Genomic DNA, 9,903 nt, shown 5'->3' on the forward strand with positions numbered 1-9,903 from the left:
AGTTCTGAGCATTTTAAGACATGTACATATTTGGGCAACTGTTGTCATAGTTAGGATACAAGGTAGACCAATCATTCCTCAAAAGTCCCTCAGGCTGGCCTGTGGAGATGGCTCAGCAGTTAAAGGTGCTCACATATAAGGCTTGCCAGCTTATATTTGATTCCCCAACCACTTACAGTCATATGCACAAAGTAGCACATGCATCTGGAGTTTGTTTTCAGTTCCAAGAGATCTTAGAGTGCCCATTCATTCTTTCTCTCTCTCTGCTTGCAAATAGAAATATTTTTTAAAGATCCCTCATGAAAAAGTGTGCAAACTTTAAAGGAATACTGAAAAAGATGATGCTCATTAGCTCTGCCTTTCATTATGCAATATTTCATTTGAAGACTCAAGGAAGTAGGAGCACTGTAACATGGACCCATGAGACAGACCACAGGTGTGCTGTAGAGATCAGCAGGTGGCCAGAGATCAGCCAATATGACCAGATAAGAACTATCATAGCTCTGCCCAAGTCTACCACAGCATGAATAAGGGATGGTGTTGTGAGCTGTGGGGACTGTCAGATAAAGTGCCTGAATTTCCACAGGGCTTTCTCCTGCAGTGCAGAACAAGGCTGCAGGGCAATCTGACACTCACAGTAGAAGCTAGGTCACAGAATTATGCCTTGCCCTCAATAAAAACCACTCCATCATCTCCCAAGTCCTGTCATTTCTGGCCAGGATAATCCCAATTCTAGCCTATTGCAGATGGAGGCTGTGGTGGTTTGATTCAGGTGTCCCCCATAAACTTAGGTGTTTTGAATGCTAGGTCCCTAGCTGATGACAATTTGGAAATTAAAGCCTCCTGGAGGCAGTGTATTGTTGGGGATGGGTTTATGGGTGTTATAACCAGTTTCCCCATGCCATTGTTTGGCACACTCTCCTGTTGCTGTGTCCTGCTGGTGTTGGTGAGGAGGTGATATGCACCCTCTGCTCATGCCATCATTTCCTCTGCCATCATGGAGTTTCCCCTCAAGTCTGTAATACAAAATAAACCTTTCTTTTCCCACAAGCTGCTCTTGGTTGGCTGTTTTCTGCCAGCTATAGAGGGGTTAAGGTGGTTGAGAAAGATGTGGCAGTTTTAAATAAAGCAGTTTTAAAGGGAACATGAAAGGAAAGACTATGTTGTGCAGTAAGCACAATGCTATGAGAACAAGTCCTCCTGGCCCGGTTCTCTGACCAAAGGCCGAGCACAACACCCATGTGGCTGGTTTCTGCTCCACAGTAAAAATACTGCCACACCGACTCTCCTAAGCACCATGCAGAGCTAGCTCTCATTAATCCCCTCCAACATGTCTTTGAAGTAGGAGCTAGAGACTAACTTAAGGAATATGTCACTCTCTGCTCGCTCTCTTCCCTCTTCTCCCCCAACAAATCTGATAAAAACAAAATCCAGAAAAGCAAGCTTTACCACTCATAACAGCATCATCAAATGAGACTGCAACAGGTCACTGAACAAACTGCCAAAGAGAAATGCCACTGAGTGTCTCTCTGCTGCCTCCCACCAACTATAACCTGGCAAGCAGCCAACACTTCAAGAGTAGCAACACATGTTATCACTTTTTGCGTGGCTAGTTGCTATGGGAACCTGCTTCTCTGATTAAATGCTTAGCACATCCTTATGTTCTCCTGGCCCAGAGGAGAGAAGTACTGAAAGAAGGTGGGATGAACAGAGGAGCCAGTAACTAAACTACTGGAGGAATGGGTAAAATGTCCCTCACTGTTCCCAAGGCTAAAGAAAGAGACAAAACAAAGGTGAGCTCTAGACATACACCCTACTCTGCACTGCAGAAAATCCACCCACCCACCAATTTCTCCATCCATCCATCAATACACCTGTCATCCATCCATCAGCTCTAATGAGCATGCATCCCAGTGCTCTCTGCCAGCTGTTTATCACAGATGCTTCTCTGATCAAAAATGGGAGCAGCACTACTATACGGACAGTGACATAAGAATTTACAGGGTGGTTTGTTGGCATAATATATCCATGTAGCCATACAGCAGTGGCAGTTTATGCCCTAGGGATTATGACTTTCCTAGCCATAGTAACAGCTAAATGCTTCACATTAAATATCTTTAAGACATCTCCGCCACACCCGCCAAGGCCCACAGAGTATTGTAGAAGAGTGGGAGGAAAGAATGTAAGAACCAGAGGATGGAGGAGAATGCTTTGAAATGCATCCTGGAAATGTGGAGGCCATTGCATTCATGATATCACAGCTGCTGTCAGCATCTGCATAGTACTGGGCCCATCAACATGTTGTTACAGATGTGAAGGAAGAAAAAAAGACATTAACAAAATAGGAGTGGGACTGGTTGGAAGGAAGGGGTTTAGTCAAAGATATGAGAGAGAGGAGCAAGAGACAAAAGGAGCTATGATCAAAACACAATATGTGCATCTATTCAAACTGTCAGTAAAACTATATATATAAACTCAAGCCAGCCATCATGACTCATGCCTTAATCCCAGCACTCAGGAAGCTGAGGTCAGAAGATTACTGAGTTAAGGCCAGCCTGGGCTACAGAGTGAGTTCCAGGTCAGCATGGGCTAGAGAAAGACTGCCTCAAAAAAATTGGGACTGGGATAATGTCTCATTGGTTAAAGGCAATTGTTTGCAAAGGTTGCTGGTCTGGGTTCAATCCCTCAGTACCCACTTAAAAGTGGATGTGCAAAGTGATACATGTATCTGGAATTCATTTGCAGAGGCAAGGTACCCTGGTGTAATCAGGCACTTTAACTGACTGCTTGCACATTTTAAAAAGTTACTTTAAAATTGTATTGTATCACATCATTTATCCAGGTGATCTTTGCCTATGAGTTAAAATTTTCTTTCAGTAGGGCATAGATACACTTTCCTTTTTTTTTTTTTAAGCAGGGAATATGTGCACAGTGGTAGGAAATTTTTATTTAGTCTTGAATTTTCTTCTTTATGTAAAATCCAGACAGCATCTATAGAAGGTCAATTATATTATCCAATGTTGACAGCTGGAAATTTCACTGAACAACATTTGTATCAGAGTTAGAGTCATAAGAATGGAGGAGAATGGAGATGAGGTGAGATGGCCAGAGGAAATGTCTACTACTGAAGCTAGCAGCATAGCCCAGCCCAGCTCTTATGTCTGACTCTGAGGCAGCTCACAGATTCTAAACACACAACCCAGAACAAGAGAGAGAGATGGCTTAGCGTTCCTAGCTACTCATGAAGTATTTATCTGAGAAACTTTTCTCGCCTCCCATCCCATTGCTTGCCTCAGCATCTATACTTCAAAGATCACATATATTCATTTTTTATCACAATCTATTAGTGTAGATCTTCATTTGTTCTTCAACTCGAACAAATAGAAACCAATAGTGTACCAATCTGTAATGTTACTGTGTATGCCTCATAAGTGACTGAACATGTAGAAAGTATTGTGCTTTGCAAAATCAATGAGCTTTCGTTTTAAAGTATGAACCTAAGGTTTTCACAGATATTGATGCTACGGCTGTTTGGCTGGAGTTGACTAGAGTATGACACTACTGCTATTTTAAACTATTTTCATTTGTTTATTTTCAAGTAGAGAGAGATAGAAATTGTTGTGTGGCCAGGTGTGGTGGCACACGCCTTTAATCCCAGCACTTGGGAGGCAGAGGTAGAAGGATTGCCATGAGTTTGAGGCCACCCTGAGACTCCATAGTGAATTCCAGGTCAGCCTGGGCTACAGTGAGACCCTACCTAGAAAAACCAAAAAACAAGAAAAAACAAACAAACAAACAAAAAAAACCTGTTGTGTGGAGTCATGTGGGAGCCTAGGACATTGCTGAGGAAGAGTTGTGTTTTGACTTACTTAGTCATTACCGGCATATTTTGGAAAATCTGACATCTCTAGCAGCCAAGATCTAAATAAACACAATTGTATTTAGCAAGTTAGTATCAAAGTAGAGACAGAAAGAGAGACAGGTGTGGTGGTACACACCTTTAATCTCAGCACTCAGGGAGGCAGAGGTAGGAGGATTGCTGTTCAAGAGTACAGTCCATCATGAAAAGGAAGGCATATACATTGGCCAACTTCTTGTTCTTTGTACTAAATATCTGACACTGGGACTGGAGAGATAGCTTAGCTGTTAAGGTGTTTGCCTACAAAGCCAAAGGATCCCGGTTCTACTCTCCTGGACCCACGTAAGCAAGATTCACAAGGGGGCGCATGCAGCTGGAGTTCGTTTGCTGTGGCTAGAGGCCCTGGTGTACCCATTCTTTCTGTCTCCCATATGAATAAATAAATAAAAAAAATATTTTTTAAAATCTGACACAAAAATAATTTAAGGAAGGAAGAGTTTGGTTCTGCATACAGTTCCAGGTTACAGTCCATCATGGCAGGAAAGGCATGGTGACAGAATGGGTGACAATTCAGTCCAACTGTGAGGTAGCAAAGCCGAGTGATGAATGCTACTGCTTAGCCAGCTCTCTCCTTGATATAATCCAGCACCCCAGCCTATGGAATGACGCTGGCCACAGTTACAGTGGGACTTCTCACCTTAATTGACCTAATCAAGATAATCACTCAGATTGACTCAAAGGCTACCTAATCTATATAGTCAGTGACAAGTGATTCTAGATCCTGTAATGTTGACAATCAATATAAACCATCACAAGTACACCCTTTGTCAACTTGATGCCCAAACATATCCCACTTAAATTGTAACCTTCCATCCCCAGTCTTTCATCCTAGATATGCAAGCAAAATTCATTCAATCCAGATGCAAAAGTCTTCAGAGACTTTAACAGTTTTAGCGCTGTCTAAAAGTCTAAAGTCTCATCTGGTTCAGCTTCACAGTTTCACAGTTTCATACAGTGGACCTTGGCCCTATGCCACAGTGCTTAGCCTCAGTGGATCTGTGGAGCCACTGTAGAATATTCTATGATCCCCCTCACATCACTGCTTATGTCTTTCCTTCTTCTAGAACCAGTACCATGTGGACAATGTTGCCAGGTTCTACTGTCACATCAGAATGGACCAGAGCTATTGAAGCTTCTGTAGGCTGACATTGGGGGGCAGAGATCTTCCTCAACATTCTTCTTTTGGGTCTTTTCCTTTGAAAAGAATCAGCATTCTTCCTATTTGGAACCTGAAATGGGTTGGGTTTTGCCATCAGGAAATCTTTCCTATTGTCCCAGTGCAGAGCAGAACATTTCCTTTAGTGGAGATAGTGTCTTCAACACTACACCATGGCTGGCTGCAGTCTCTATGTTTGGGACTTTGCAATTTGCTTGCATTTCTTTCCATGTCAAACTTTATATATTTTTCATGTTTTTGCTCCATATTTTCCTGTCTTTCACTGTTGAACTAAATTGGAGCAGCAAAGAGGAACTATGGCATAGATTCAGTGACTCTCTAATTGAAATTTCTACCAAACACATAAATCCATGACTTTTAAATTAAATTTAATTACAGTTCTCAGAATATGGTCAGGATGTGCCAGTTTCTTTGTTAAAACATCACATGAGCTGCCTCTAGCCCAGTTCCACATAAAGGCTTTTCCCCATCTGGTAGCTCATGAATCAAGCTTCCATTGTCCACTTTTCTCTTACCTTTCTGGTCTTCCAAACTCCTACCAGACTGGCCCATTAGACTCTGTGTACAGCATCATAACCACACCTCCAAATTCTTCCACATTTCTGCCACAAAGCAATTCCAGAAGACTAAAACCCATGTGGTTATATTTATTGCAGCAATGCTCCACCTCCAAGATAAATTTTATATATTACAACATCTTATTGCTACAACAAACTATCTGACAAAAATCAGTTTAAGGAAGGGAGGGATTGTTTTGTCTTGCCATTCCTAGTTTTAGTCCATCATGGCAGGGAAGGAGTGGTAGTAGGAGCTTCTTGCATCCAGTCGACAGTGAGGAAGCATAGAGCCATGGGTATTATTGCTCCACTAGCTTTCTCCTTTTGACACTGCCCAGGACTCAAGCCTAAAGAATGGTGCCACCATTAACCTAGTCAAGCTAATCCCTCACAGGCATGACCAGAGGCTAACATAATCTAGATAGTCACTAACAGACATGGCTAGAGGCTTTTTCGTAGGCACAGTTTGTCTGATTACTTCTTCTATAGCATTATACAATCCTTAATTTCAAATCTGTTCTTTCATTTTTTGTGGGTACATGTATTGCATGTGTGGTTTGGGGTGTGTGTATATTGTATGCATATGTGAGTGCAGATGCATGTGCCTTGTGTGGAGGCTAGAGAGCATTTGCTGTAGTTACATTCTCACTGCTAAGACAAATAGCTAACCAGAAGCAGCTTATGGGAGGTAAGTATTTATTTCAGGCTCACAGTTTCCAGTGGAAAGCTTCCTCATAGTAAGAAAAGCTGGCTCATTTCATCCTACATCCACAGCAGAAAGACAACAGCAAGCACAAGCAGGCTCTGAACACACCAGGCTGGAAGTCCACCACCAAGATCCCTTGGTGCCATTCTTTCTCCAGCATGGTGCCAGCTCCCACAAGCTCCACTAGGTAGGGACTAGGTGGAAACTTAATTACAAACACATGAGGCTGTGGGGGCATTGTATTCAGACTACCATGACATTGTATGTCCTCCTCTATCACTCATCCATGTATTTCCTTGAGATGAAATCTCTCTCTGAACCAGAGCTGCAGTTTTTGTGAGACCAAGCAATCCTCCAAACTTAGTTTCCCACAGAACTGGAGTGACAACCACATGTACAGCCATGCTCAGCTAATATATGAGTTCTAGGAATTGAATTCAGATGGTTTCAGGCCCTCATGCTCAGATGGCAAGGGGTCTTATCCACTAGGACATGTCACCAGCCATTTTTCTTATACTTATTTTTGTATGCACATGTGTATGGCATATGTGCATATGTGGGGGCATGTTCATAAGAACTTGTGTATTTTAATTGGCATTTATGTGTGTACACATGCATATGAAGTCCAGAGATTCATGTTGAGTGTCTTTCTCATTCTATCCCCACCTTATCTTTGAGACAGATTAACCAAGAACTCAACAATCTGGCTAAATAAGATAACCAGCAAGCTCCATATATTTTCTGTATCACAAGTACAGTGATTATAGGTATGAGCCACCATGCATGACAATTTATGTGGATGCTGGGGATCTAGAATTCTCTTATTTGTCAAGTTGTAGCCCCTCAAATTTGTACCTTCAATGGTGTGAAATTTCTGAGAAACAAGTTAGAAAATGTACATCTTAAAGACACAGACTGGAACCTAACCCATTGATAGGGCCCTAAGTAGGGAGTAAGTTTGATTTTGAAATTCCATATAGAGAAAATGTTGCAGTCAGGTTCACATTACTGGTAAAAATCACCCAACCAAGAGCAGCTTTTGGAAAAAAAAGGAGTAGGGGAGTTATTATGGCTTACAGGCTTGCAGGGAAGCTCCATGATGGGTGGGGGAAATGATGGCATGAACAAAGGGTGAACATCACCACCTGGCCAACATCAGGGGACAACAGGAACAGGAGAGTGTGCCCAACACTGGCATGGGTAAACTGGCTATAATACCCATAAGCCCACTCCCAACAATATACTGCCTCCAGGAGGCTTTAATTTCCAATTGCCATCAGCTGGAGAACCTAGTATTCAGAACAACTATGTTTATGGGGGACACCTGAATCAAACCACCACATTCTGCCCCTGGCCCCTGTAAACTGATATTGATACATGATGTAAAATGCAACGTATTTATCCAACTTTAAAAGTCCCCATAGTTTATATCAATTCCAATGATGTTCATACATCTTCACAGTCCAAGATCTTTTAACTGAGCCATAATACCAAAAAAAATCCTCCAAGACCCTATAATGGCACAGAATAAACATTCATACTGCAAAAGATGGCATTGGGCATAGCAAAGAAATATTCAGCCAATGCAAGATCTAAAATAACCAGGGCAAACATCAAACTCTGTAGCTCCAAGTCCAACAACTCTAGCCAGTGACAACTCTACAAGACTGATAGTTATAACCAGCAACAAGTCTCTGGAGTTCCAATTCTGCTTCTCCAGCTAGATACTCACAGTCCTGGAAAACTTCACTGGGGCCTGTGGCTTTCCCTAGCAACCATCTTGTGGTCCCTGCATCTCCACTAGGTCTCCACTGCAACCCATGGTCCATCCTCATGGCTCTGTCAGGTCTCCATGCAGGCATCCAGCAAACCTGCTTCACACTGCCCATGGCTATTTCCAAAATAAGACTGCATTGCAAACTCAATGACCCCATCTTTCTTGCATTTTTTATACTCCACAATACCAGGTAGGGTGCCAATTTGTTAATCCAGGGGGGAATAAAGCAGACTTTGAAGAACAGAACACTCCTTGAGCACTCAGACCCCTTCAAAAGAGTCTATGTTCTTCCAATTGCCCCAGTGAAAGGTCAGCTGGCCCAATCTCAAAGATTGCAATCTCTCAATTGCTCAGTTGAATGGGCAGCAGTTTTGGCCCAAAGATATAATTTCTGTGCCATATCCATCTGCTCATATCAGTCCATTTCTACACAAAGCAATGCTGCATAAGTTTTCAGGACATGGGCATAACAGCAAGCCTCTCACACAAACTGTTTCTGGCCCAGTCCAGGCAAAGCTCTTTCTCACCCTTACAAGCCAACCCTCACAGTCCATAGTTCTTACTGCATTCAGGTCTTTCAACTTTGACCAGAATAGTCCACCAATCTTCACTTACAGCACTGCAGGGGATCCCTTAGGCCAAGGTTTCAAATTTACCCACATTCCTCTTGAAAATCAGCTCCAAAAGGCTAATGCCACACAGTCAGGTGTCTAGCAGCAATCCCACACCTCAGTACCACATTATTGGTGCAGACAGGTTCACATTGCTGGCAGAAATCACTTGACAAGAACAACTGGTGGGAAACAAAGTTTTATTTTGGTTTACAGGCTTGATAGGAAGCTCCATGATGGCAAGGGAAAACGATGGCATGAGCAGAGGGTGGACATCACCCCTCGGCCAACATCAGGTGGACAACAGGAGGGTGTGCCCAAGACTGGCATGGGGAAACTGGCTATAACATCCATAACCCTACCCCCAACAATACTCCATCTCCAGGAGGTGTTAATTCTCAAATCTCTATCAGCTGGGAACACCTAAGTTTATGGAGGACACCTGAATCAAACCACTACAGTAAGCTCACCTAGACCCTGGATGTTTTTATTTGTTGTGATTGTATCCCTTGTAAGGTCTGTCAGTGATGCTTCAGTCCATGTGACATATGAGCCACCAAAGGGACATCTAAGGTCAGGTGGGGGGAGCAGAGTAGCAGCTATACTCTGTCATTCAGGATCCTGGAGAAGGAGTACCCTTTATCTTTTAGGAACCTCAACTCAAGTAAACCTAGAATTCATGGCTTTAAGGCAGAAAGTAATTTTAAGACTAGCCTGTTTGAAGTAGAGTTAAAGTTTTATTATATGTTTTTTCTTTTTATAAAATTTTTGGGGAGAGCACGAATGCAGTTCTACACTAACACAAATAATGCAGTCAAGTTTCCTGCATTTGGGGAAATTGTAGGGGTCAGCACATCCCAATCGCAATGGATAAGTCTCACCCTAGGAAAACCACCTTCCTGATCATGGTGTCTCGCCTGGAAGGTAAGTATTATTACATATATTTCAATGTAGGCTTTAAGCATGAGAGATAAGAGATAGAGAGGTGTTCAGAAGAAAAGTAAAACATGACTGAAAACATAGATGTGGGCTTCTTTCAGTGAGATTAGCATAAAGGAGACATGCCAGAGTTGTGGGGATTGGTTTCTTAAGGGATGGTCACTGTGTCAGCCTTGATCTTAAACTATTTTGGAAACTAATAAAAGGCCATTCCATT

General features: G+C 42.5%; 1 non-coding gene across 1 annotated transcript; it reads right to left on the bottom strand.

Annotated features, from left to right (window-relative positions):
* Positions 1-9,515: 9,515 nt before the first annotated feature.
* LOC123461999 lies at positions 9,516-9,679 on the bottom strand. Its single transcript, XR_006638037.1, has one exon. It is a non-coding gene; the product is annotated as a U1 spliceosomal RNA (small nuclear RNA).
* Positions 9,680-9,903: the final 224 nt, after the last annotated feature.

Source organism: Jaculus jaculus, chromosome 6 (genome assembly GCF_020740685.1).
Source record: "Jaculus jaculus isolate mJacJac1 chromosome 6, mJacJac1.mat.Y.cur, whole genome shotgun sequence".
NCBI lineage: Eukaryota > Metazoa > Chordata > Mammalia > Rodentia > Dipodidae > Jaculus > Jaculus jaculus.